Source organism: Sus scrofa, chromosome 15 (assembly GCF_054392235.1).
Source record: "Sus scrofa isolate SSC_HxYL_T2T_F1_AM1 chromosome 15, Sscrofa_HxYL_maternal_Yorkshire_Landrace_v2.0, whole genome shotgun sequence".
NCBI classification, from domain to species: domain Eukaryota; kingdom Metazoa; phylum Chordata; class Mammalia; order Artiodactyla; family Suidae; genus Sus; species Sus scrofa.
The window spans coordinates 79,507,631-79,534,272 of NC_139397.1; the positions used below are offsets into that span (position 1 = coordinate 79,507,631).

A 26,642-nucleotide genomic window follows, 5' to 3' on the forward strand; every position below is an offset into this window, starting at 1 on the left:
TTTCATAAGCCTGTTAAATAAAAATAGACAACTAAACATTAATTGTGAATTCTATCAGTCATATTTATGGAAACATTGTATCATGTGTGTTATTATATATAGAAAAAGTACCATCTGACCAGTGCTTATACTGATGATAATAAAACATTAAAAGTTGCCATTTATGAGGGTTTATTGTGTGCCACGTCTGTATTTTATAAAGGCATTAAATACATGGTGTGAAGTAATCCTTGAAACATGCAAACTTTCCTTCACACTTCAGCTGGCTAGCTTCCCCTTATCCTACTCAAGCCTAAGCTTAGATATCACTTGCTCCAGGTAACTTTCCCTCTCTCGCCATGTCCAGGTCATTCCCCACACTCCTAGTACCTGGTCTCTCTCTTCTATTAATTACAGCAGACACTAAAACCATTTGGATTTACCTATACTTGGCTGCAAACTTCTTAAGGGTAGGGACCAAATTTGTCTTATTCACCGGTCTCTCCAGAGCCTAGCATGGCATCTGGCACGGGTTCAAGAAACACTTGCTGGTAAATGCATGCATAATGCTCCAAGGCTCTGTTGGAGAGTTAGATTGACAGTATTTCCCCTTCTTACTTGGATGGGTCTTCAGGAAGAAGAGGTACCCTCACCAGACATGCTATCATTTTCTGACTCCTCCACTTTGCAACTCTCAATCCTTGCTTTCCCTGTCCTGGCTATTTCCAGGATTCCTAAAGCTCCATATCTGCTTATCTGACAGGGAAAATATCTAGAAAGCCTTGTCAGGATTTTCAACAACAAATTCCTACCTCTTGCAATGTTAGAGGATGTGTGCAAAAAAGTTTCAAGCAGATCCCTTTCTCTGCCTTCTCCCTAAATGTTCCAATAAGCTTCTAAATTCAGTTCAGCTGAGTAAACTTCAAATTTTCATTTTATTAAATCTTTAACAGACTGATAGCTCCATTAAATTCTTTCCAAATGTTCCATCTTTTTTCAATATTACCTAATGAAGCTTTTTTATCTTATGTGTTCCATTTATGTTTAAAATCCACTCATGAAATACAGTACCTGTGATTTTGCATATGTTGTTACAGCTTTCTGTTCTCTCTTTGGCATTTTTGTTCAGCAGAAAGATTTGGTTTTTCCTCTCAGTTTCACAATTGTCCCTTGGTTTCTTGAGTGCCTTTATAAGTGCCTTTTTTTTAATCACCTCTCTTTGATAACTGCTTTCCATTTTCTGTGGCTTTTTACTAGTCTTTTTTAGAATCTCAATGATTATGCACTATTATCTTGACTGTTCCATGCCCTTTTCTTTTCAAATAAAATCTTGCAAAGTTCCACTTAAGTGGGTCCTAGAGGGTCTTAACCATAGCATAAAACAAGACTTGTAGAAGAAGAAACAAACTAAATGTTAATAAGCAGAAAACTACCACTAAGTTTTTTTTTTTTCCTAAGGTACAAAAGTTACAAACCTATTGGTCTATTTTATTTATGAAGCTGACAAAGCGAAATTGTACAATAGAGTCAAAAAACAGGGCTAACAGTCAGAAAACCATTTGCCTGCTGGCTATGAGATCTAGGGAAAACACAGCAGGAAGCTCTCTATAATTTGCTTCCAAGGCTGAGATTCTATGGCTCTGTGTTATAATAAAGACCAAAGCTACTGTATTGCCATCGTTAAGCCATAGTCCTTGTTCCTTCTGCAATGAACCCAGAGGCATGATGAGAGAACCCAGGTTTTGAAATCAGAAACCAGAGCTTGAGTCCTATCTCAGTGACTTAATTAATAATATTCCCTGGGGTACATTGTTTAACCACCTATAACTTCAGATTCATGTAAAATGTGATAACAATGACACAGAGCTTACAGGATTGCTGTGCAAACACCACCAATTTGTGCAAACCAGAAACTCAGGAATCATCCTGACACTGCCTGTCCCTGACATTCCACATATACACATTCCACATATCAAGTCCTGTAGACTGTGCCTCCGACCATTTCATAGACCTACATATACTTCTACCTTCATGGCTCCCAAGCTACATCCTGCATCCACTCTAGTTTCTTTCCCTGCCCAATTCCCATCTCACTTCACTTCCTACACTTTTAATGGTTTCCAGCACTATTGGGGTGAAGTCTGAACTCCAAACTATGGACTGAAAGGCCTCCAAAGTTTGTCCCTGCCCGTGTCTGCAGCCCCAACTCCTAACCCCATGCAATCACAAACTCACCTTTGTGCTCCAGGAGCCCGGACCATTTTCCAGATCCCTAAGAAAGCCATATTTCCTCTAGCTCCAAGGATGGTGGACATGCTATTTCCTTTCCTGGGGATACCTCTCCCTTCCTCTTGCCTCCTCCACACCTTCTTAATCAATACTCACTCAGTCCCAAATTACGGTTCCACACATCTCTTCAGGAAGACTTGCCCACCTTCCCTACATATAAAACCCCCCAGTTGCATGTTCCCATAACATTGTTTACCTTGTCTTTAAGGTACTTACAATAGTTTGAAATCAGACACCAGTCTTGTGATTATATGACCAGTATCCATTTCCCCACTAGACTGTGATCCCCATGAAGATGGGGATCATATCTGATTGACTCACCACTGTATCTTCAGTGCCTTTTACATACCACCTGACACCCAAGAGATGCTCAATTTGTTTGAATGGGTGAATAAATGAGATAAGAAAGCATAAATGATACATGAATGTTTACTACATTTCTGGACTGCTGCCATTGCTTTCTAGCTGACTTTCCTGACTTCAGTGTCATCTTGATTCAACCTATTTGGTAGACATTTGACTACTGGGTTAATTTTCAAATACATTTGCTCCTCTGCTCATGATTCTAATAGATGTGGCTTTGCATTGGCCACCAATTCAATGGGCTTTTCTGGCCATTTATTTCTTTGGGTATCACCTTGTTCAAAAAAGGACTCAATCTTTTAGAGCGTGTGTGGACTTGACTCCATGCATAGGAACTTATTTGCTATTACCCCCCAGAGCAAAGAAACCAGGCTTTCTTCCTCCTCTGCCTCTTCCTCTCCTTCCCACTGCTGCACGCCCCTGCTTATCTCTGCCCTAGGCCTTTGGCTGGGAAGCCCTCACTCCTGCTCATCTGTCCTTCAAGAGCAGGGCCCCTTCCTAACAACTTCTCCACCATTTGTCAATCCCATCTCTGACCTTCATCCATGTGATAATGCCTAAAATAGATGCCACCCAGTCACTCTTTAATTATCTTGATTTATTTTCATTTCACTTATCACTGTATAAAATTATATTATTTTCCTAAGAGTTCTCATGAGAAGATTTTTTTCTTTTTATTGTATCTATCTATGAGATGTTTACATCTGTGAGATGATGGATGTTAACTAAACTTATTGTAATCATTTCCAATATTGTATAAATCAAACCATCATGCTGTACACCTTAAACTTGCACAGTGAAGTATGTCAATTATTTCTTAATAAAGCTGGAAAAATAATTTTTGACCAACTGATTTATTTTCTTATCAGTGTTTCTCACTAGACTTTAAACTCCATAAGAGCAGGGAGTTGGCCTTATTCACTGTTCTAAGCCCACTCCTGGAACAGGGCTTCACCCAAAGTATACCCAAAGGTGTTCAATGAATATTTCTTGGGTGGATGAACAAATATCTAAAACCCAAATTAGTAACCGTATACTTGTTTAATCTCTAAACCTTGGGTGACCACCATGTAGAGTGTCGCTTCCGAGATTCCATAATTTCGATAGGAAACTTTAAGCTGACCAATTCCTTACACACATATCATACCTCCTCCAACCTGTCCCCTCTCTACCTCTTTGGTCTTTCATCAGCAAGATTTGTCTAAAGTCATTAACATGTCACATAGCTGATAGTTCCTGAACTCAGCTTTAAACTTTTCATAAGAAAGGAGAATGATTTAGACTATAAGAGAAGAGAATAGTTCAGAATACAGCAAGACTCCACCTTAGAGTACATATCCGATGAGTGAAGGTCTTGAGGAAGGTTAGCTTTATACATAGCTATCTTTCCCCCGTGGATGGAGGGTACTGACTTAGTCTCCTTTTTAACCTCTACAGACATTATTTCAATGTCTGACACACCATAAATGTTTATTAAATGTTTAATAATATTAAACATATTTAGCACTTTATTATCCTATATAGAAAGATTTTGTTTATGAAGCCATAAAACTCCTGGAAGAAAACATAAGGGGTAAGATCCTTGACATCAGTTCTGGAGATAACTTCTTGGATTTGACCCCAAAGCAAAGGCAACAAAAGCAAGAATAAACAAGTGGAACTACATCAAATTAAAAGGTTTCTACACAGCAAAGGAAACCCTCGACATAGTCAAAAAGACAACCTACTAAATGAAAGAAAATATTTGCAAATAACACATCTAATAAGAGGTAATGTCTAAAACATATAAAGAACTCATAGAACTCAATAGAAAAAACAAATAATCTGATTTAAAAAGAGCAGAGGATCTGAATAGATATTTTTCTGTCTTCAGAAAAATACAAATGGCCAACAGGTACATGAATAGCTACACAGTATTGCTAATCATCAGGGAAATGCACATCAAAACCACAATGAGAAAGCCCATCATACCTGTTAGAATAGCTCTTGTCAAGAAGATAAGAAATAACAAGTGCTGGAGAAGATATGAAGAAAAAGGAAACTCTTGTGTTTTGTTGGTGGTGCAGCCACTCTGAAAAAGAATATGGAGGTTCTTCAAAAGATTAAAAAAAGAACTATCACACAATCCAGCAATTCTACTTCTATGCATTTATCCAAAGTAATTGAAATCATTATCTCAAAAAGATATCTGCACCCCCAATTTCACTGCAACATCATTTGCAATAGTTGAGACCAGAAACAACCTGATGGTCTATTGACATATGAATAGATAAAGAAAATATGGTACAATAGAATATTATTCAACCAGAAAAGGAAGGAAATCCTGCCATTTGTGACAACATGCATAGACCTTTACGCTAAGTGAAATAAGTCAGACAGAGAAAGACAAATACCATAGGATCTCACTTACATGTGGAATCTAAAACAACAAACAAACAAAAAACCCAAACTCTTAGATACAGAGAATAGATTGGTAGTTGCCAGAGACAGAGAGGTGTGGAATTGGTCAAAATGGGTAAAAAGGGGGTCAAAAGTTATAAAGTCCAGTTATACAAATACGTAAGTCCTGGATATGTAATGTACAGCATAGTGACCAGTTAGCGACAGTGTGTTATATATTTGAAAGTTGCTAAGAGGGTAAATCTTAAGAGTTGTCATCACAAGAAAAAAAAAAAACAGTATTATGTGTGGTGATGAATATTACCTAAATTTATTGTGGTAATCATTTCACATAACATACACATATTTCAAATCATTATATTGCATGCCTAAAACTAATACAAAGTTACAGGTCAATTATATCTCAATTTTTAAAAAAGGAAAAAAGAATGGTTTTGTTTAGTAACCATTTCACATGCACATCCCACTTCCCAACTAGATTATAGGCTTCTTGTATTCTGAGGTCAAGGTTTACACAATTTTCATAAATCTCTAAAGTCCACTACAATACTAATTCATAGAAGATACTCTGCAAAAGTCATTATTAAAGATATCTGTGATCTAACAAACATCTTGTAAGAAAGTTGAGACAACTTTCTACTGACCTCTAAGTTTAGTTTCATTGTGAAGGATTTTCCATAAAGCCACCAACCCCAGAAATGACTGTTCTTTTTGATTCTGATTCTGTAATTCTGTAATTCTGAGTTTTCTTATCTTGGGCCATGGTTAAAAATAAAATTCAAATACAATATTTAGCACATTTGCCTAACAAGGCATTTGCCTAATTAATGCAAGTGAAATTGATTACAGAGAAGAGAATAAGTTATCTAGAATCCTTTGCTGTAATTAGGATGGTATGAAGTTTAGAGGGAGAAAGTGAGAGATGTGTATTATATAATGTAAATAAGTATTAGGAAACTATTCTAAAACTCATACATTTGCAGCAGCATGACCACATACCTCAAAGCTCTTATATTTTTCCCTTGGAGTTATTATTTTAACGAACAGAACCTCAAGAGAAATTCTCATAGATCAGTAACAACTGGAACAGTCTTTTTTTTTTTTTTTTAATGAGTATAAGACAATTTTGGAGCTGTGAAATGAAGACTACTGCTGAGCACAAAAATTAAGGAAAGTGATTATAGAGTATGATAAAAGTGATTACAGTTTATGGATTTCCCAACTCATAGGACCCAAAGAGGAAGCCTTTTCTTTGCATCAACACAGTGCTTTCTAGATATAGCAACAATCAACAATAGATCATTTAAAGAACTTGGCAGTACTTCTAATCTCTTCACACAAACTCATTATATCTTACCTATAGAGGAGGCCAAGAAGAGAAGTTAAGCAGAGATCACAGAAGATTAATTGGGGAAAAGTCATAAAAGAAAGTGATTTTCATTAGTATCAGCAGAACCCCCTTCACTTAGGGTATTATTCAGCAATAAATATTTCCAATGGGATATAGTACATGTTGATATATGCATACTGCCTGAATGCCTTCCTGAAGAAAGAGTGAGAACCAGTCAGAAAAAATAAGCAATATCTTCTTAAAGAGAAAAAAAGTAATAGGTAAAAAGGGAAGAGGGGAAGATAAAATGAAAGATAAAAAATTAAGCATGCAAAGGGACCTCACCCAGATTATCCCCAAAAAGCTAATGAAAGTTACATCAATTCCCTAGCAATCACAAGATGATAAATCTTGTCATCTTGAACTCTTTCCAAATAGATACTAAGAAAGAGGCAGGATGCTATACTCACATTGCAATATGTTCATGGAGATGGGAAATCTTATTCTTTTCCATAAAGTCTTGGTAAACCTCTGAAATGAATGTTCTGATAAATACTAGAACAGCGTCAATTATTTTGAATTTCATTTGTTTTTTGTTCATGATTTAACCAGTTTTGCTTCTAAATGACAACTCCACTGCAGCTCATTTATACATTCCTCCAACTTCTCTAATCTTCTAATTACTTATTCTGCATATGTTCCTCAAAGGAATAGCTATGACCCTTCCATAAAATTCTATACTATTCAGCCAGGGAGACAACTCTGTCCTAATCCATAAAAACATATTGAATAGAAGATATAAAGAATGATGGTGTGAATCTAATTGCCACTTATGCTAGGAGATTTGGTAACTTGAATTTGGTCTTTTTAAGTCTATGTCCTAGTGCAAGCTTCTTGCTTATGGATAATTACTGCCAGCTAGAAAAAAAGATCCTATCTGTTTTAACAGAGCTAATGTAACTGACCAATAAGTCTACACATAATTATGTGCAAATGTCTTGGGGACTTTTTACATTTGAAATTGATTTGGTTTTTTTTGGGGGGTTTTTTTTTTTTGTCGTTTTTGCTATTTCTTGGGCCGCTCCCGCGGCATATGGAGGTCCCCAGGCTAGGGGTCTAATCGGAGCTGTAGCCGCCATCCTACGCCAGAGCCACAGCAACGCGAGATCCGAGCCGCGTCTGCAACCTACACCACAGCTCACGGCAACGCCAGATCGTTAACCCACTGAACAAGGGCAGGGATCGAACCCGCAACCTCATGGTTCCTAGTCGGATTCGTTAACCACTGCGCCACGACGGGAACCCCAGATTTGTCTTTTTTTTTTTAATCTGTGAGCCCTCTTTTTTGTTTAACCATGTTGCATTTTATTTTATTTATTTATTTATTTTTGTATTTGTCTTTTCATTGGAGTCAGGTGAATTAAGGTATTCCAGGTTTCTCATATGTGTGATTTCTCTGCCATAAACATTTCATAGGTCGAAAAGTGAGAAGCTCTAATCCCCGAATAATGTCTTTAACACATAAATTGAGACATTTTCTGTGAAATTAATAAGAAAATGTCCCTAATTTATAATGAAATAAAAGCATATTTAAGAGTTAGTAACATGTCAAAATTAATAATACAAATTATACAGCTTCATTGGCCATCTGGACTCACTTCCTGTATGTACCCTCAGGTGTTCCAAGGGTTTTGTCTTTGGTTCTTTCCTTTCCCCTCAGCCTAGTACCATGAATGTGCCTCTAGTGCCATGAATGTGCTCTTAGCTTCCAAATCCAGGGCTTCAGATCCATATTTCCAACTGCCTATTTAGGTAACCCACAGTCCTCTAAAAGCAGCACATTCAAAAACAGACTCATTGTCCTTCCCTCAAAACCTGGATCTAGGTTGATAGCATCACAGATCACCCAGCTGCCTGAGCCAAGAGCTACTCTAGACTCCTTTCTCTCCAAGAACCTTCATGTTCTATCACTAAATCCTCCTTAATATGTCTAGACTCCTTTATCTCCCCTCCAATCCCCAAACTACTAAGTTCAGTTAAACTTTCATCATCTCTTTCCTAGACTTTGAGTCTTAACTGGATTCTCTACTTTCAGGTTTATCCCATGTCAATCCATAGTCCACATCATGCCTGAATAATCCTTTTATAGTGAAAAGTCTGATCATATCACTCCTCTGCCTCAAGCCTTTCAATGCTGGAGCCATCATCTCCAGCAGACGCATAAGGTCAAATATCTAATGGGGCCAGGCAAGTATCAAAAGTAGAGAAAGTGGGGCTGGGTGTAAGACACCCAGGTGGTGGGTGGAACTGGACCCAAATGGACAGGTGCATTCTCCACCTAAAGGCACCTAAGGGAGGCAGTTGCTTTTGACTCTAGCCAGTTGCTACCAAATAGAATTGTAGGTCTCAAGCAACCAGATATTCTAATTTTTCAAGAGAAGCTGTAAGTCTAAATTTGTACATGCACATTTTCCAAAAATTTAACATTGAAAATACACACATTCTTAAAAACAAACATAAGGAAGCCCTAATTTCTTATTCAGGCTATCAATTTTCAACTTCTTATCTACTAGGTAAAATTGCAGCTCTTGGCATGACATATCAGGTTCTTCATTAGCTGTCAAAGAATATTCTCTCTTTGCCCTCCATGTACCCAAACCATACTCTCTACACCCATAACAAACTACATGCAATTCTTTAAACATTCCATGCTGCTTTAGGTCCCCTTGCCTTTGAACAGCCATTCCTACTTCTGGAATACCCTGCTCCCTTGCCTACTTCTTGTATTGGTATCAAATTCTTATTCACTTTTCCAGTCTTAGCTCAAGTATCTCTTCCTCTGTAAAGCCTTCCCGGATCTAGCCATGATAAAGACTATTAATCTACCTCTAGGACATACACTTATTACAGAGTTGAAATTATTTACTTTAAAGTTGCCTCCTCTATCAGACAATGGACCTCTTTTGGGGCAAAGACTTATTTCAGCTTTTTACATTTATTCTCAGTCCAAAGCCTATTTAGTGGATGCATAATAGTATTAGCAATAAATAGGAGATGAGTGACTGTGCTGTTTTTCCCCAGCTGATAATAAAGTATTAACAATAGGAAAACAAATAGAGATCTTCACTGATGTCTGAAAGAAGTTAACTTTGCTTTCAAAGAAATAGAACAACTTCAGCTTTAACTGAAAAATGCTCATAGCCTGTCTCTTCTCAGGCTGGTCAGTCCTTCACTCACTATGCACTGGCTTCAGCCCTGTTTATTGTCTCTTGACCCTGTAGATTTACCTTTTCCACAGTTTTATATAAAAAGAATTATACAGCATGTAGTTTTGGGGTTTGACTTCTTTCACTTTAACATAACAAAACTGAGATTCACCCATGTTGTTGCATATATAGAAGCTGATTTGTTTATGTTGTTGAGAAGTATTCTATTGTATGTACAGATGAACCACGGATTGTTTATCCACTGTTTGTAGGACACTTGGGTTGTTTCAAATTTGGGGTGATTACAATTAAACTGTTTATAAACATTTGCTGCAGGTTTTTGTGTAAACATGTTTTTATTTCACTTGGATACATACTCAGTAGGATTGGTGAGTCATATGGTTGAGTGTAAGTTTAACTATGGAAGAAATTGTCAACTGTTTTCCCAAAGTAGCTGTACCATTATTCTGCACTTCCATCAGTAATATATGAGAGTTTTGGTTGCTTTACATTCTCATCAGAACTTGATATTGTCAATTTTTTTGGATAGTTTTGGGGTGGGGGCATATGAGTGGTTGAAGCCATTCTAACAAGACTGCAGCCGTATATAATTTTGGATTCAATTTGCCTGACCTCTTATAAATCATTTTTTCTTCACTCTTCCTTATTAGCTGAGGTATCTGACATCCCTGTATCACACCTCATATCCTCTTGGCCAAACTTCTGACTGTGGCTGCTGTTGTGGCAACCAGCTGCTCACGGATGGGACCTGAAAACAACTCAACCTCACCTCACTTCCACCATGTATCTCTCATTTTCTGTCCCATGGTTTCTCTGTCCCCACTCCGTGTGTGAAATATTTGCAAAAACCTTCTCATTCTGATGCACATGTGAGCCTAGAAGTGCAAGAAGGTTTATACCTTGATGGGCAACTCTTGACCAATGGTGGACTGAAGCTGGTATGTGCATATTTCTCCACTTGGAAGAGGAGGTCCATTCCTTGGAAGAAGAGTTCCAAGGCATTTTCTCTATGGCTCCTCACAGGATCCCCAGTAAATGAACGCAGACTGAACATTATGTTGCCCACAATGGTGATCAGCAAAATAATATAAGGCTTTCCTTCCTTTCTTGTTTGACAATTTCAAAGCCTCTACTTTTCTTCTCTGAAGTCGCTTTCCCAAAATACATTACCTGCACACATGCCCTTGTCTTGGGCCTTGCTTTAAGAGGTATCAAGCTTAAGTAACCTCTGGGAAATATCTCAGCTTGAAGGGGAAATGACAGAACAAAGGAAAACCTATGCTGATACTTTCTGTGAGGGACTCGACACATTTTTTCCCCTTTTTAATAAATACTAGTTTTAGGCATGTCTTCTAGCATGTGATACAAAACTAAAAAGTTATCTGACTAAACTGCTGTATTTTTAATGCTTAAATATGCCTCTTCAATTAGAGCCTTAAGGAGATATGTGATGATAGTATTTTAGATTTACTGAAAATAATGAAAGATTAATGTTAACCTGCTATTACTTTGTTCTTCACTAACATAATTTGTAAATTTGCATTGTCTTATTTTACTTGCACATTTGGTAATAGAGCCCCATGGGAGTAATAGGAAAAAGTACTGAGGCGGCTTGCCTAGGTGCAGTCACCTATGGAAGGGGGGTGTTACTCTGCACAAGGGCTCATCTCACACCACGTCTAGAGGGAGGACATGATGGACAGTGACTCGTGTCATTTAGCACAGAAGCAAATAATAAAGAAAAGTGTTACTTTATTTTATATGAGGAACAGAGTCCTTGATCCTGATAATTCAGTGCAGCTACTAAAGCTGCACTCAAATAACTCCTATAAAGTTCACCTCTAAGAAATGTCCACATGGGGAACAATTCAAAGGTAAACTTGGGATCTTGTAAGGGTTTGTATTATTATTATCATGTTGACAATGGATATCACTTTCTGGTTGTCTTTACACAAGCAGCTTTTATCAGGAAGCAGCAAAAAGCTAGTCTATTCAGAGGCGTGTATGTCTCAATTTTCCTGATGAGAATACACGTATAACTCACCTTTTTCTGGCATGTACACATTAAACATATGGGTTGATTTTATCTATGGGCACTCTGTGTAGGGAGTTCTTTTCTTATTGTGGAAGCATCCTCAATATTTTTCTAACAGGTAAAAGTTTACACGTCAGTAGGCAGAAGCCAGATGTAAATACACTTAGAGGATAATCCTAGATTTCATTCACAGTTTATAAGCTTCATAGATGAATGGTAGAGGAAAAGCTCCTGGGGAAAATGAGCAATTCAGGTTGGATGTGATGTGCTTTCAGATAAAAAATGTTTAGGAGAAAATTATACAAATAATTGCTTAGTATTTACAACAATCAAGCATTGTAAACATTTACAACATATTGGCTTTGTGAAACGAATCTATCCTCTGTTTCAGCATAAGTATCACCTCCACTTTCATCAGCCAATGGAATTAATGATGCAAATTTTTTAAGCTAATAAGATATTCTGAGGGTTTTATGTATATGCTCCTAAACCTCTCAGATAATAATTCACCAGTATATGAGTAGTTTCCAATACATCTATTTTATTATACTGAAATTGGACAAAAGGTTGTCTGCTATTTTCATTGCGGGGTCTAACTATCATTTAAACAACATGCCTTAAAACCAAACTTAGTGATTTTTGTCACAAAAGCTAATTGCTCTACTCAATTCTCTATTCCCCTAAACCTTCCAAGTTGGAAAGCTCATGCATTGAACCTCCTCTCTGTCTCCCTGTAGCAAATTAAGGTCTATTAATTCATTCTTTGTTTTATTTGATGATTCTTCTCCATTCCCTCTCCTCCTAGTCAAATTCAAAAGGCTAGGATGATGCTCAGCTGGCTCATGTCAGGGTCAGTTATAAGTGAGCTTTGTAAAGACAGGCACATTACCTGACAAGCTTAAATACAGCATTCCAAGAGGTTTTCCTAAGCTTTATAGGGGGAATTCCTGAGGAAAGCACAGAGTGCTGTAGCTCCACTTGAGACTTGGGACTGATCTTGGAATAATCACAGGGACAAGCAGAGCCTGCACCCGAGGTAGAGACAAATATATGTGTCCTAAACACAGGCTGGTCTCCTTGATGGAGGAGAAGGATTTGGTAATTCCTCTCTATCCTTTGGCTTATGGAAGATGAAATATAGTTTTTGGATGAATGGAATAAAAAATCCTTAAATGAAAGTCAAAAAGAAAAAGAGCACAACTACTGCCAATTCTTCAGCATTCTTTATCTTTACATAGATGAGAAAAGAGGGAAACTCTATAGTGCCTCAACTATATACATCAGGGATGAAACTCTCCCCAGGCAGGATGGACTCAGACCTCTCGATGAAGCTGCAGAAGCCCTGTCCCAGAGAGTATGCTCTGTAGTGCCAGAATGGAGGTGCAGTACTTACTGCAGAGGATGGGGCAGCAGAGTGCAAGTCTGATGGGGATAATTAACCTTTCTGTGGTAGCCAGTCAAGCTTCAAGGGAGCTTGCCGAGAATCAACCACAGCAACCCTGTGCTTCTTCTCTTTCACTGGGAAAGAATGAAACAATAAAATCCAGAATGTATCTCTTAGACCTTAAAATCTTGTCTCAGGAATTGAACCCTTGAAAACACCAAAAGGTAGATTTTTTTCTTCTATGAAAGGTCATGACTATAAGAAGCTAGAGAACGTGAGACATAAATAGCTGGTTCTGAAGAAAACATTAAGATTTAATTTATGTCCCATAAATTATGATTCTGTGTTGGCAAACTCCTAGACAAATATTTTATAAAGATGAGGAAGAAATTTTTGGTAGGAGTCATACAGATATGACACAGCTGTCAACCTAAAAGCAGATGAAGATGAGTAAAAAATTGTATGATGATAACAAGCATGGTTGAGAACAACAGTGAAGGAGGTATTTTTTTATTATTGGCAATGAATAACAATATTTCCCAATGTCCCTCTACCTCTTCAACTTGGGACTATAAATGAAGTCACATGAGCATTTGTGACTGTCTCCTCAGTCCACTATAAAGTGTCCCCAAGTATTTCTAGAGATTACCAGAGGGTATACCAACAACTACACATCTAATGGGCATTTACCTCTTAGACCTCAGGGGAAGATCTGCCATCTCAACTTCACACCCCCTAAGTCTGCAGCTCTCCCAGTGGCTCTTCTTGAATGTCATCACTGTAGCCTGCAAAGCTACAAAACTCTAGAAGTGCCAACCACTCCCTCTAGTCTTTAGTGCCACAGTGATTCAGGGTTCCTTACAGGAATGAGTCATGCTCATCACTACCCATTTCAAAGGATGCATCCCTCCGTCATTACCTCCCATGCATTTGTCTCCGGCACCTGAATACCTGAATAGATACATGGCGTAAAGGTACAGAATCAATTTAGGTATGGCAGGATCTAGCTTCCTCCACTGTACCTCCTAGAAAATATTACAAGTCCCTTAGAGAGAATTCTGACCTCAGCCACTGACTCTCAGAAAAGGAAATAGTGTTTTCTCTGCACCTCCCTGGACCTGGCTCTGGACTCGGAGCCTCCAGATGACTAGAATTTATGAATTTTTTCATGGCACTTCAAAATCGTACTAGTATATCCCCAGCTGTCACGAGCCTCTGGATACACAAAGTCTAGGCTCTGACTATTCAACATAGGATTCCTGGACCAGCAGCATAGGCATCACTTGGGAGCTCATTAGAAAAGCACAGTCTTAGACTGTACTCCAGAATGTGAAGCTTCCAGAGAGCTCCAGGTGATTCATGTTTAGATTTAAGTATGAAAAGATTAATTATAACCTGTATCACTAACTTTTGCCATTTAAAAAAAATTATATCATGGATAACTACATCGTTCATGGATTTGAGTTGTGATAATGCACACCTGTATTCGTCTGCATCTGCAGCCATCACAGTCACCATGGTTCTACACATGGGTGCAAGCATCTGACCACTGAGTTGCAGTGTTGCATCCAAACATGTACACAACTGAAATACACAGTATTTTATACTAAATTATTTTATTTTACTTTCCTTTTACATTATGGTTAGTGTATTAGATTGATTTTATTTTCAAGGTTCATGTGCACATGGGTTGTATTTTCTATGGATATCATTTGGGGAGAGTAAATGAGATACTATAGAATATTTGTTACAAATGAGGGACATTGGGTCTGAGGAAGATGACAACCACTGCCAAGGGACACGGAAAGTCATTCATGGATTTTAAGCAGAGGAGTAACACTGTCAGATGTTTTGTTTCAGGTAGATTATTCTACCAGTTGTTGGAAGTCAGATTTAGGGTCACATGGCTGGTGTTGGAGGAAGTGATGAGGGACACTGGGATTGCAGTCCAGGGGAGTGTCAGGAGTGGACACAGATGAGAAGAAAAACTGGACAGAGAAGAATCACAGAGGCAAGGATGTGCAGATTCCAAGAAGAAAGGGGCAAGCCAACAAAGTCAAACAGACTTACGGGAATTATGTAAATTGGTAGCTAAGTGGCCACAAAACCCATGCACATTGAAATAATGCCATTTGCAGCAATATAGATGGACCTAGAGATTATCATACTAAGTGAAGTAAGTAAAAGAAAGACAAAGGTCATGTAATGTCACTTATATGTGGAATCTAATTTTTCTTTATTTATTTATTTTGCCTTTTTAGGGGCACATCACGGCACATGGAGATTCAGAGGCTAGGGGTCAAATTGGAGCTATAGCAGCCAGCATATACCACAGTCTCAGCAACGCCAGATCCAAGCCACATCTGCGACATACACCACAGCTCATGGCAACGCCAGATCCTTAACCCACTGAGCAAGGCTAGGGATTAAACCTGTGACATGATGGATGCTAGTCAGACTTGTTTTTGCTGAGCTACGACAGGAACTTCTTTTTTTTTTTTTTTTCCCCTCTTTGAATCTAATTTTTAAATGATACAAAAGAACTTATTTACAAAACAGAAACAGACTCATGATTTTGAAATCAAACTTAAGGTTACCAATGGAGGAACATGTTGGGGGATAAATTAGGGGTTTGGGATTAACATGTACACACTACTATATATAAAATAGATAACTAACAAGGACCTGTTATCTATTTTACATATGGTAGAAGTGTGTATCTACTTAATATTCTATAGTAACCTATATGGGAAAAGAATCTGAGAAAGAATGGATATATGTACTTTGCTGTAGACTTGAAACTAAGCCAACATTGTAAGTCAACTATACTCCAATAAAATTAAAAAAAAAACAAAAAAAACCAAAAAAAAATCCAAATGCATGCATTGCTGGAACAAACAAAGCCAATTTACTTTGCCTTGTCATGAGTGTTGGAGGGAAATGAACATGGAAAAGAAGAAAGAGCAAGAAATGTTTGATTGCTTTTCTCTGAGGAGCATTTTCTCTTTTATTCCTATGTCCCTGCAAATGATCCTGAGTCTTGAGGAAATCGCATTGCTAAGAAACAGCAGAATGAATTTTAGTCCTAAATCAAATGCCAAATAGGTCACTTCTGACAGACCAATTTTCTGTGACTTGATGTCCTTATCTGGGGCTTAGGGAAAATAATTTGTCCTCTCTCATAAGACAGTTTGGTGAAAGAAAAATATATGTCAAAATATTTTCAAAATTAGAGAAGATAACTAAATGGTGATTGTCATATTGTTTAGATTTAGAAGATACAATAGGTTTCCATTCAGAACATCTGTATGCACAAGTGAGAGCCACACCATTCGCTTCCAGGTAGTAATTAGGTTTTTCCTTTCTCAAAAAAGAAAGGAAGAACTTTCTGATATTAACATTTCCTATGGCTTTGTACTAGGGAATTTATGTGGACAAAGAAGCCTGATAATTCTTTGACTTTTGAAGTCTCTTTTTTGTTGAATCCCTGTCAATCTAGTTTTATAATCAAAGTATATTCTTTGGAGACCTTTGGTGACAGCTGGAAGTCAGAGTTGCCATTGGTTATATTTATTCAAAGTATTTTGTAAAAGATCTTGAATTAAATTGAAAAAAATCTCTGGAGAAATTATTACTTTAGAAAAGTGTAAGTCGTCATGAGGACTCTGAAAAGGCATATTTTGATGGTGAGCCTTTTGCTGGCAATGGAAGTTCCAGACAGAATGTCCCACGTACTTGTCAGTATCCTAAAAAGTCTACAGTCTGAACATCTATTCACCTCAAAATCAAAGAATTACCATTATACCCATATATTCCCTGACATACTCTCTTCTGTTTAGAAATAAATTCTAATGTCTCTTCTAAAAAAGTAAACTGACTTAGTTAAATAAAAGGATTAATATGTAAAATGGTGATATTTAGTTGTAAATTATTTACCTGACTTGCAGCTCTCCAAGAGTCTTTATTAGGCCAGGATGAGGCACTAGAAGTTTACTGAGTTTGCATCCAAAATTCCCACATTCTGCCATTGAGCCATCTCTTTAAGACTGAGCATAAAGTTTTACATTAGGAGAGCTGAAACCCCATTCAGATTCACAAAATGGCATTTCCACTATCACTCAAGAGGACTTCTCTCAGCTAAATGAAATATTGTGAACTAAGTACACATCCAATATGGTCATTTATACACAGATAATCACAGTGCTGGAACAGTCTTTGAAAAGGCTTCTTAGGTCAGACCAAGTCCTATTATTGTAAATGTCGCACATTGTTCCTAGAATATGTAGGCTTTGTTAGTATGACAAATGAAAAAAGTGCGATGTTTCATGCTAATTATCAACCTATAAATACAAATTCCAAACTGTCCAGCTAATACTAGAAATTCACTAAAGCTTCAAATCCACTACAGAGATACTAAAATTGCATTTTGCATGTGAATATTAGAATTTTAGAACAGGAGATAATTTAGTCCAACTCTTGCCTTTGGCAGACAAAGAAACTGAGACATGGGCATACTAAGTGATTTATCCAAGTCTCCATAGATAGTGCTAGGACAGAAACTAGAATTCAAGAAATTCTCTTAGGAAGCAAAAATCAGGAGGTCCCTTCGTGGCGCAGCGGAAAGGAATCTGACTAGGAACCATAAGGTTCAGGGTTTGACCCCTGGCCTTGCTCAGTGGGTTAAGGATGGAGCATTGCTGTGAGCTGTGGTTTAGGTTGCAGAGGCAGCTTGGATCTGGTGTTGCTGTGGCTATGGCTGTGGCGTAGGCCGGCAACAACAGCTCTGATTAGACCCCTAGCCTGAGAACATCCGAATGCCATGGGTGCAGCCCTAAAAAGACAAAAGACAAAGAAAAAAAAAATGGAGTCATCACAACAGATTATGCTTTGCAAGCTAATACTGTAAATGTGTCAAGAATATATCATTATTGAAGAACCTTCCCAGGGCTACTGCAGGTAGTCGTACAGGGTGAATGCAGAACACAGCTCAAGGGGGTGGTGCCATTTCAGAGATTTAAGTTAGGTAGTATATAACCTGAACTATTCACAGCAGCTTTAACTGTTTATTTCATGCAAAAAAGTCCTTTTGAGAATTTGGAGAGGTACTCTAAAGCAGCCTGCATTTCTTTGAAGTAATGATGAACATTCTTGATATCTAATGGTTCACACCTACTAAGAATTGTTCCAGTTAGGCTAACGATTTGTAGTAATCAAGGAGAATAATGATTGCCCTAAACATATCACTACCATTCTTCTCTCTAACTGATATATAAGGAAAATTACAGCTTTATGAAATGTTTATTAAATGCCAGGGACTATGCCATATGAGTTACACATTTAATACTCACTACAACCTAGTGAGTTAGGTCTTTCACTTTCTCTATTTTGTAAATGAGGAAACAGAAGCTTGAAGGGACTAAGTAAATTGTCCAAAGTTAATGAGTTCATAAGTGATCTAGGTAAGACATAAACCATGTCAATCTGAATAGTCCTTCTGGTCCTGTCCACTACACCAATGAGTGACAAACTTCAGGCCCTAAACTGTCTCCTTGCAACCAGATCCACAGATAATCTGTAGATACTACTGTTTTTCTTTAAATTGACTTACTTTAAAAATACTATTAAATTGACATAAAAATAAAATAAAAAATGACAGAATAAGTATTTCAGACTAAACTTTTTGCTGAACAACTGAAAAAAGAACTAGAGGAGTTCCCATTGTGGCTCAGTGGATTAAGAACCCAACATAGTGTCCATAAGAATGTGGGTTTGATCCCTGGCCTTGTTCAGTGGGTTAAGGATCTGGCATTGCCACAAGTTGTGGCGTAGGTCATAGATGTAGCTTGGACCTGGTGTTGCCATGGCTGTGGTGTAGGCCGGCAGCTGCAGCTCTAATTTGACCCTTAGCCCAGGAACTTCCATGTGCCATAAATGGAGCCATAAAAAGAAAAAAAAATTTTTTTAAAAGAACCAAAAATTTTAAATAATGATAACTTAAAAAGCTAAGAAAAAGCTTCTTAAAGATTGAAAGAAATCAATGATCAAGAAAAGATTTCCCCTGGGGAATTTGGAAGGCTGCTTAAAATTATCAATTATTTTTTGAAAAACTGAGAGGTGAGCATTTTGGGTCCTTCACCAACCTGAGGGGGAAGAGTGCTTTAAAAAAATAATGGAGGGTGCATCAATGTAAACAATAGCCAAGACATGGAAACAATTTAAATGTCCATCTACAGAAGAGTGGTTAAGGAAAATGTGGTACATATACACAATGGAATATTACTCAGCCATTAAAAGGAAAGGAATTATGGCATTTGCAGCACCATAGATGGACCTAGAAATTATCATGCTAAGTGAAGTCAGTCAGATGATGAGACACCAACATCAAATGCTTTCACTGACATGTGGAATCTAAAAAAAGGACACAATGAACTTCTTTGCAGAACAGATACTGACCCACAGACTTTGAAAACTTGTGGTTTCCCAATGAGGTTGGAGGGTTGGGGATGGGCTGGAGGTTTGGGATGGAAATGCTATAAAATCGGGTTGTGATGATCATTGTACAACAATAAATATAATAAAATTCATTGAGTAATTTAAAAAAAAGAAAAATAATGGGAGAAACATGGATTTTGATAGGCTGCTTTTACTAGTGGAGCCTGCTTTTGCCCTGGGGTCACTTGACTAGAGCAGCTATAGATTCTTAGGGTTAGAGGAACAGAGAATTGAGCCTAGCAGTCACCGCGGGTAGAGATATGAGTGAAACAGCATCTGCTCAGGGATGGAACACTGGATAATTTAAATGACTCAAAAAATCTTCAAGCCTCAATTCTGGGCCTTTAATGCTTTCAGGTATATTGCAGAAGGATGCAGCATGTTTTCTAGAAGGGAATATATCACCTAGGCATTAAATTATTTCTATCAGCATTTAAAATTAAATACGTAGTAAATATCCATCTGGGGAAGAAGAGAGGTGTTTTAGAAAGATCACAGAGAAAACATAGGTTTTTTTTTTTTTTTTTTTTGTCTTTTGTCTTTTTTTGTTGTTATTGTTGCTATTTCTTGGGCCGCTCCCGCGGCATATGGAGGTTCCCAGGCTAGGGGTTGAATCGGAGCTGTAGCCACCGGCCTACGCCAGAGCCACAGCAACGCGGGATCCGAGCCGCGTCTGCAACCTACACCACAGCTCACGGCAACGCCGGATCGTCAACCCACTGAGCAAGGGCAGGGACCGAACCCGCAACCTCATGGTTCCTAGTCGGATTCGTTAACCACTGCGCCACGACAGGAACTCCAAAAACATAGGTTTTGAAGGGCCATACCAGTGGGAGTCAGCTTGGGCAACAACCAGCAAAATCAAAAGCCATCTCAAATTCTGCAAAAATCATCAGTAACAGACTGTGAAACAACTACACTTACTACGTTTATAGAGATAAAAGCTGAGCTTAATGTTTTAAGCTCTATGAATTTAACTGTGAACATCTATGAACTATGAATACAAACATTTCAAATTTTGAAAAGGAGCAAATAGAAATTCTAGAATTGAAAACCAGAATAACCAAACAATAATTCAGTGGTGGGTTTAACTGCAGATTAGTAACAGCTGAAAAAAGAATTGATAACCCAGACGGTAGATCAGAAGAAACTATCCAGAATAAAATATAGAATATGAAATAGAGTGTGTGTGTGTGTATATATATATATAGAGAGAGAGAGAGACAGAGAGACAGAGAGAGAGAGAGACAGAGAGAGAGAGAGAGAGAGAGACAGAGAGAGAGAGAGAGACAAGAGGGTAAACATAGAAAAAAAAGTATTTAACAAATAATAATATGTGCATATACATACACATACTATTATACTTCTAGCAAACTAAGAATAGAGGAGAAATTCCTTAATCTGAAAGCCTTCTCTATGAGATCAGGAACAAGATAAAGGAGGCCTTTATTAACACTTCTATCCAATAGTATGTTGGAGATCATAGCCAGTGCAGTAAAGCAAGAAAAATAAATACAAGGTATAAGATGTGGAAAAGAAACAGCAAAATTGTCATTCATAAATAGTACTATTTTATATATAGACAACCTAACATAACATAGAGATAAATTATTAGAATGACACTCAATATATTAATATTAGAATACCATAGTTGTTTACAATAATATAAACTATATTTTTATGTTCTTCCAATAAATACTAGATACAATATTTTAAAGATACCATTTTTAACAGCATCAAAACCACAAAGTACCTAGAAATAAATCTAGCAAAATATGATCTCAAAAAGCAACAGTAAAACTTTATGAGAGAAATTGAAATTAAAGAAGACCTAAGTACACTAAAACATGTACCATGTTCCTTATTTTGTAAAGTTTTCTGTTATTGTCAAATTTATTTACGAATATATTACAATATTAAACAACCCTCAACCGTGGCAAACTGTTCAATGCATACAGCAATGCAAAGGTCCAAGAATTACTAAGACATTTATGAAGACGAAAAATGAGGTAGGAAGAAATGTACTGTCACAATTCAACATTTATTTATAAAGCAAAAGTAACTAAGGCAGGGTAGTATTGGTTCATGTATTTCATACAGACAAAATGAACAGAATAAAGAATCCAGAATTTGATCCATACATTTAAAGACACTTGGCTTATGACACAAATAGAACTGCAAAGCAGAGGGAAAGGACAGATCTTATAATAAAAGGTGCTAGAATAATTGAGTAGCCTTACAATAAAAAATAAAATTGGACCTTTACCTCATGCCTTTAAAAAAAAAAAAGACTCCAGGTAGATCATAAGCCGAAGCATTAAGGGGAAAATATACTTATGACTTTGGTGGTAGGGAGAGATTTCTTACACAAAATACAAAAGCACTAACCATAAAAAGGGAAAGACTGATAAATTCCTTATATAAGAATTTAAAACTTTTCTTAATAGAAAGGTGCTATTAAGAGAATGAAAATGAGAGATACAGGGTGAGAAAACATAATTGAAAGTCATATAACCCACGATGAGGTTATACTTAAAATGTTTAGTAAATAACTACAAATTGGTAAGAAAAAGAGAATCCAACAGACAAAAGAAAGAAAAAAGAAAAAATAATTTTAACAGGCAGGTTCAGAAAGAAGAAATGCAAATAGCTATTAAACATGTGAAAAAGCCCTCATTCTCATTAGAAATCAGAGAACTGCAAAGGAAAACTACCACAAAATACCAGATCCCATCCACCACATTGGCTAAAATGAAAACAGTTGAGAATACAAGCGCTAGTGAAGATGTAGAACAATGGGAGCATGTATACATAGTTGGTATAACTGTAAAGTGGCACTATCTCTTTTGGAAAAAGTATGGTAGTACCTTGCAAAGTTGTAAATACACAGATTCTATGACCCAGCAATGCACTCTTGGTTGTAAACGTTATGGAAATGTGGTACCAGGGAACATGGGTAAAAATATTCCTAGCAACATTGTTCCTAAAAACTCTAATATGCGGTTATCCCAAATGTCCATCAATGGCAAAAGGAATCAATAAATTGTGATATATTACAGTCACATACAATATAATAATATACTATTTGATTCCATTCACAAAAGGTCAAACACAGGCAAAACTAACTAATACTGTCAGGACACGTATGCAATGGTATAACCATGGAAATGAATTATAGCAAAAAATTGGTTAGACTATTCTGAAGATGAGGGGTTGATGCTACAAGTAGAGCCTGAAGGGGAAATTGTGGGGAGAGGCTGAGAGAAAGGGGCTGTGGGAAGCATGTGGGTGGGGACTGGGGTGAGGGAGATGTCTAAGGGAGGAGGTGAAGAAGGATTACATGGGTGGGTGGCGACTGAGGGCACATGTGAGATGCAGGTAGGGAGGTGGAGGGGAGAAGGAGTGGAGACCTGGCAGCCACTGAGAAAGGGAGGATCTGGTGGCACCTAAACAAGCTGGGGAAGAGAGAATGCTGAGGGCTGGGAAGAACTGGGCCAGGGGTGCTCTGCCAGACAGTGCAGGCTGCCACTGGAGTAGCATTCCTACCTTATCTCTAAGTGCCCAGCTAACCACAAAAACTTCCAAATGGCTCTGCCAGCTTCTTCCCCTGCCCCTTGAGCCTATTCTCAAACCACTAGTCAGAGGGATTCTGTTTAACTGTTTATGAGATCATGTCATTCCTTGCTCACCCCACCCGCACCATTCTAATTTCTGTTCTCAAGGGTAATATACAGGGCCTTTGCACTTGTTTCTTTTCTGGGATTTATTTGTTACTTTCCCCTGGAGACATAGTTTGCTCTCTCATCTCTTCCAGGTTTTTACTCAATTGTCACTTTCTCATTAAGGTCTTCCAGAGAGTCTATCTAACTTTCCAATAATATCCCTCCCCCCCACTTTTTTTTTTTTTTTAAGGGCGGCACCCACAGCATGTGGAAGGTCCTAAGCTAGGGTTCAAATCGTAGCTGCAGCAGCTGGCCTACATGACAGTCACAGCAATGCAAGATCGAGCCAAAGCAACACAAGATCTGAGCCCCATCTGCAACTTGCACCACAGCTCATGGCAAAGCTGGATCCTTAACCCACAAGCAAGACCAGGGATCAAACCCACATCTTCATGGATCCTAGTTGGGCTTGTTACTGCTGAGCCACAATGGGAACTCCCCTCCCCCTCTACTTTATAGTCTTTGCATAATGTTTTTCTCACTAGTACCTATCCAGCACTGTGTACTCTCTGGCACTGTATACTTCAGTTACTTATTTGTCAGTCATCCTAACTTCCATTAGAATGTAAGCTCATGAGGGGTGGAGCTTAAGGGTGTTTTTCATGTTTGACTCCCTACTGCTTGGCAGAATGTCAGCATACACTAGCACTCACTAAATATTTGTTGAATGAATGAACAAAAGGATGAATGAATGAACCCATCCATCCAGTAACGAAAGCTAGAAACCGAGATACCTTTGGTTCTTCCATCTCCTTCACCCAGTTCTGTCCATTTAATGTCCTAAATGTCCCTCTACCCCTTGCTCTCCATCTATATTACCATCACTCCAGTTCAGAGCACTGTCATTTTCCACCCAGTTGATGGCAACGGATGCCTGACTCCTTTCTCTTGCTCTAGCCCTGTCCCCATAAAATCCATCTTCCCCAGCTACTAGACTGACCTTTGTAAAACATGTTGGTCTCCTTCTAAAACTCTTCGAAGGCTCATCGCACACAGACTACAACTCCAGCTCCACCGGGTGTGCAAGATCTAGCACACATCTTCCTTCCTCACCCTCCTTTGATTGCTCCCTGGCCACAATGTACAGAGAGGAAACACCAAACTGCTTTTTGCTCTGATGTGTTGTTTCTATCTGTGGAACACTGGCCCGTTCATCCAATGTCTGGAATGTTTTTCCACTTCTAACTTGAGCAAGTTAACAAATACCATCCTTTAGGGTCTCATTCAATGGCTGCCTCTCCCAGTCCTCATTACTGCCTCCTCCTGCAGGCTATGTATCCTCCTCTGTGCTCCCATAACTTTCATACACATCTCTCATACGGCACTTACCACACTCCGTAATATTTAGAAGTATCTTCTACTGGAATCTGAGAGCCTTGAGGGCATCTTATTCACCTCTGTATGCCTAATGCCTATCACCATGCCTGGCACAAGATGACAGGTGCTCAAAAAAATATTTGGTGACTGAGTAAATGAACGAGTTATGCTATCTAAAGGAAAATAATTTTTATAATAATCAGTAAGTAAATTAGTAACATGCAACTTGCGTCACTTTTAAATACTCAGGCATTCAACATATGTCTTTTACAAATTCCATCTTTTGAGAAAGTAAAAAAAAAAAAATAGGCACAGAGCCCAGAAGAATCATTTTTAACATGTCTCTTATGGTCCTTTCATGCCCAGAAATTTGATTCTCTTTATTATAAATGCCTCAGGCACCAACAGATCATTTTTCTCATTTTTTGTTCAACTTTATCCCTTCACTAGTCTTCTCTCAGCCATAGTAAAGAACTTCCAGCAAGCCACCATAACCAAATGTAACATTCATTATAATGAGACAATATGGGAGAAATTCAATATATCTTATTTTAGACATTGATTAAATGGAGATTTTCTCAAGCAGTCTGCTGTGAAAATAATGGGAATTCACTGGGTTAGACTCAGCCTGGTAACAAGTGCAAAGAGGTCATTATATTCAGAGTACTAAATGCTCCTCTAGGTAGAATATACTTAAATACCACAGATATCAAAATAGAGATTTCCTCTAATAATTATCATATTTATTTTCTCCATTATCACTCAGAGAATTCTATGAAAATACAAGACTCATCAAAAAAATGACCTCATCTGTCCATTTGCAACCCATCAATCCTAAACTTGAAATTATTTTGATAAAAGATTTCCTGGGTTATCTGGAGCTAAGGGCAAGGAATCAGAACAAGAGTTTTTCTACCCAATTATCCTCTCATTCACTGTCTATAGTTTCCCCAATCAAACAAAGCCAAGGTGAAAGGGCCAACTACAAAAAGCAGATCTGCCCTCTGTGTTTCTAGTTGGAAAAATGTATATATAGAAACAAGAATGAGCTCTGCTGTTATGGAAACTATGGGGATGCCTCAAACAGACTTAGGTGATTTAACACCATGAACTGATTTTAAAATGCAATTTTTTTAAAACCAGGAGGAACATCAAAGCCAGATGAGGACAATTTGAAACACAAGTAGATGACAAGAACATAAATGAGTACAGAAGATTCTTGTTACAATACTATTTAAAAATAAAGTTCAGACAAATACAACTTATTCAAGGATATATGAAGTTAATACTGATGTTTATTGAGTACCTATTATGATTATACCTGGTGTTAGGCATGATGATACAAAGATGGGTAGAAATGGACCCTTCTCTTCATATGCTTAGAACCCAACAACGGACATTTAAACAAACATTTACATCATATATAATAGATGTAATATGGCTGGCAAGCACAGGGAGAACAGCGTGGGGAGGGAGGAAAAGGTACTTTTACTTATTGTGCTTTGTATAAAAATCATATCTCCAGAGACAGTCTCACTGTTAATGTATTCTCCGTAGACTAGGCTGTGCTAGGTGAATGTGCTGATCGTTAGCCATTTCTGACATACAAAAATAGTCATTTGACAAGTTTGAACCTATGAGTTTCAAAGCAAAGTTTCATTTATTTATTCCACAAATAATATTTGGTCATCATGTAGCAAGTGCAGGTAGCAGAGGAAGGGGGAGGAGGGAGAGCAGACAGCACCAACAGGGACTTAAGAGAAGCTAAGGACTACAGTTACCACTGAACCAAATGTTGTTTTTTTTTTCCTTGCAGTTTCCCCTAAAGAGTGCCATAGACTCCAAGGACCCTGTATTTTTTCTTCCAGTAAACAGGCCGTAGACTCTCTGTGAGAGCACCTGAAGCACAAGCAGAGTCTTGGGGAGGCAGGTACCCACAAATCCCTTGCTGGTAACTCACAGTCATAAGTCTGCTAATTGTCCCCCTTACTTACTCTCCTCTTCCATCATAGTAATGACATCTGAATTTTGGCTAGACATCAACCATCTACAATAGACCAGTGTTCAGCTCCCTGCCAGGTATGGCAAGTATGAGTAAGTACTA

The 26,642-nt window shown here is 37.9% G+C and overlaps 1 protein-coding gene across 5 annotated transcripts in view; it reads right to left on the minus strand.

Annotated features, from left to right (window-relative positions):
- Window positions 1–26,642, minus strand: part of CCDC148 (coiled-coil domain containing 148) — a 370,013-nt gene that overhangs the window by 196,472 nt on the left and 146,899 nt on the right. For 2 of the 5 annotated variants that reach the window (XR_014830488.1, XR_014830489.1), the window contains one exon: window positions 4,603–4,702. The exons of the other annotated variants lie outside the window; for them this stretch is intronic. The gene's annotated coding sequence lies outside the window, so the exon portion shown is untranslated. The remainder of the gene's footprint in view (window positions 1–4,602; window positions 4,703–26,642) is intronic. 5 annotated transcript variants of the gene reach the window in all.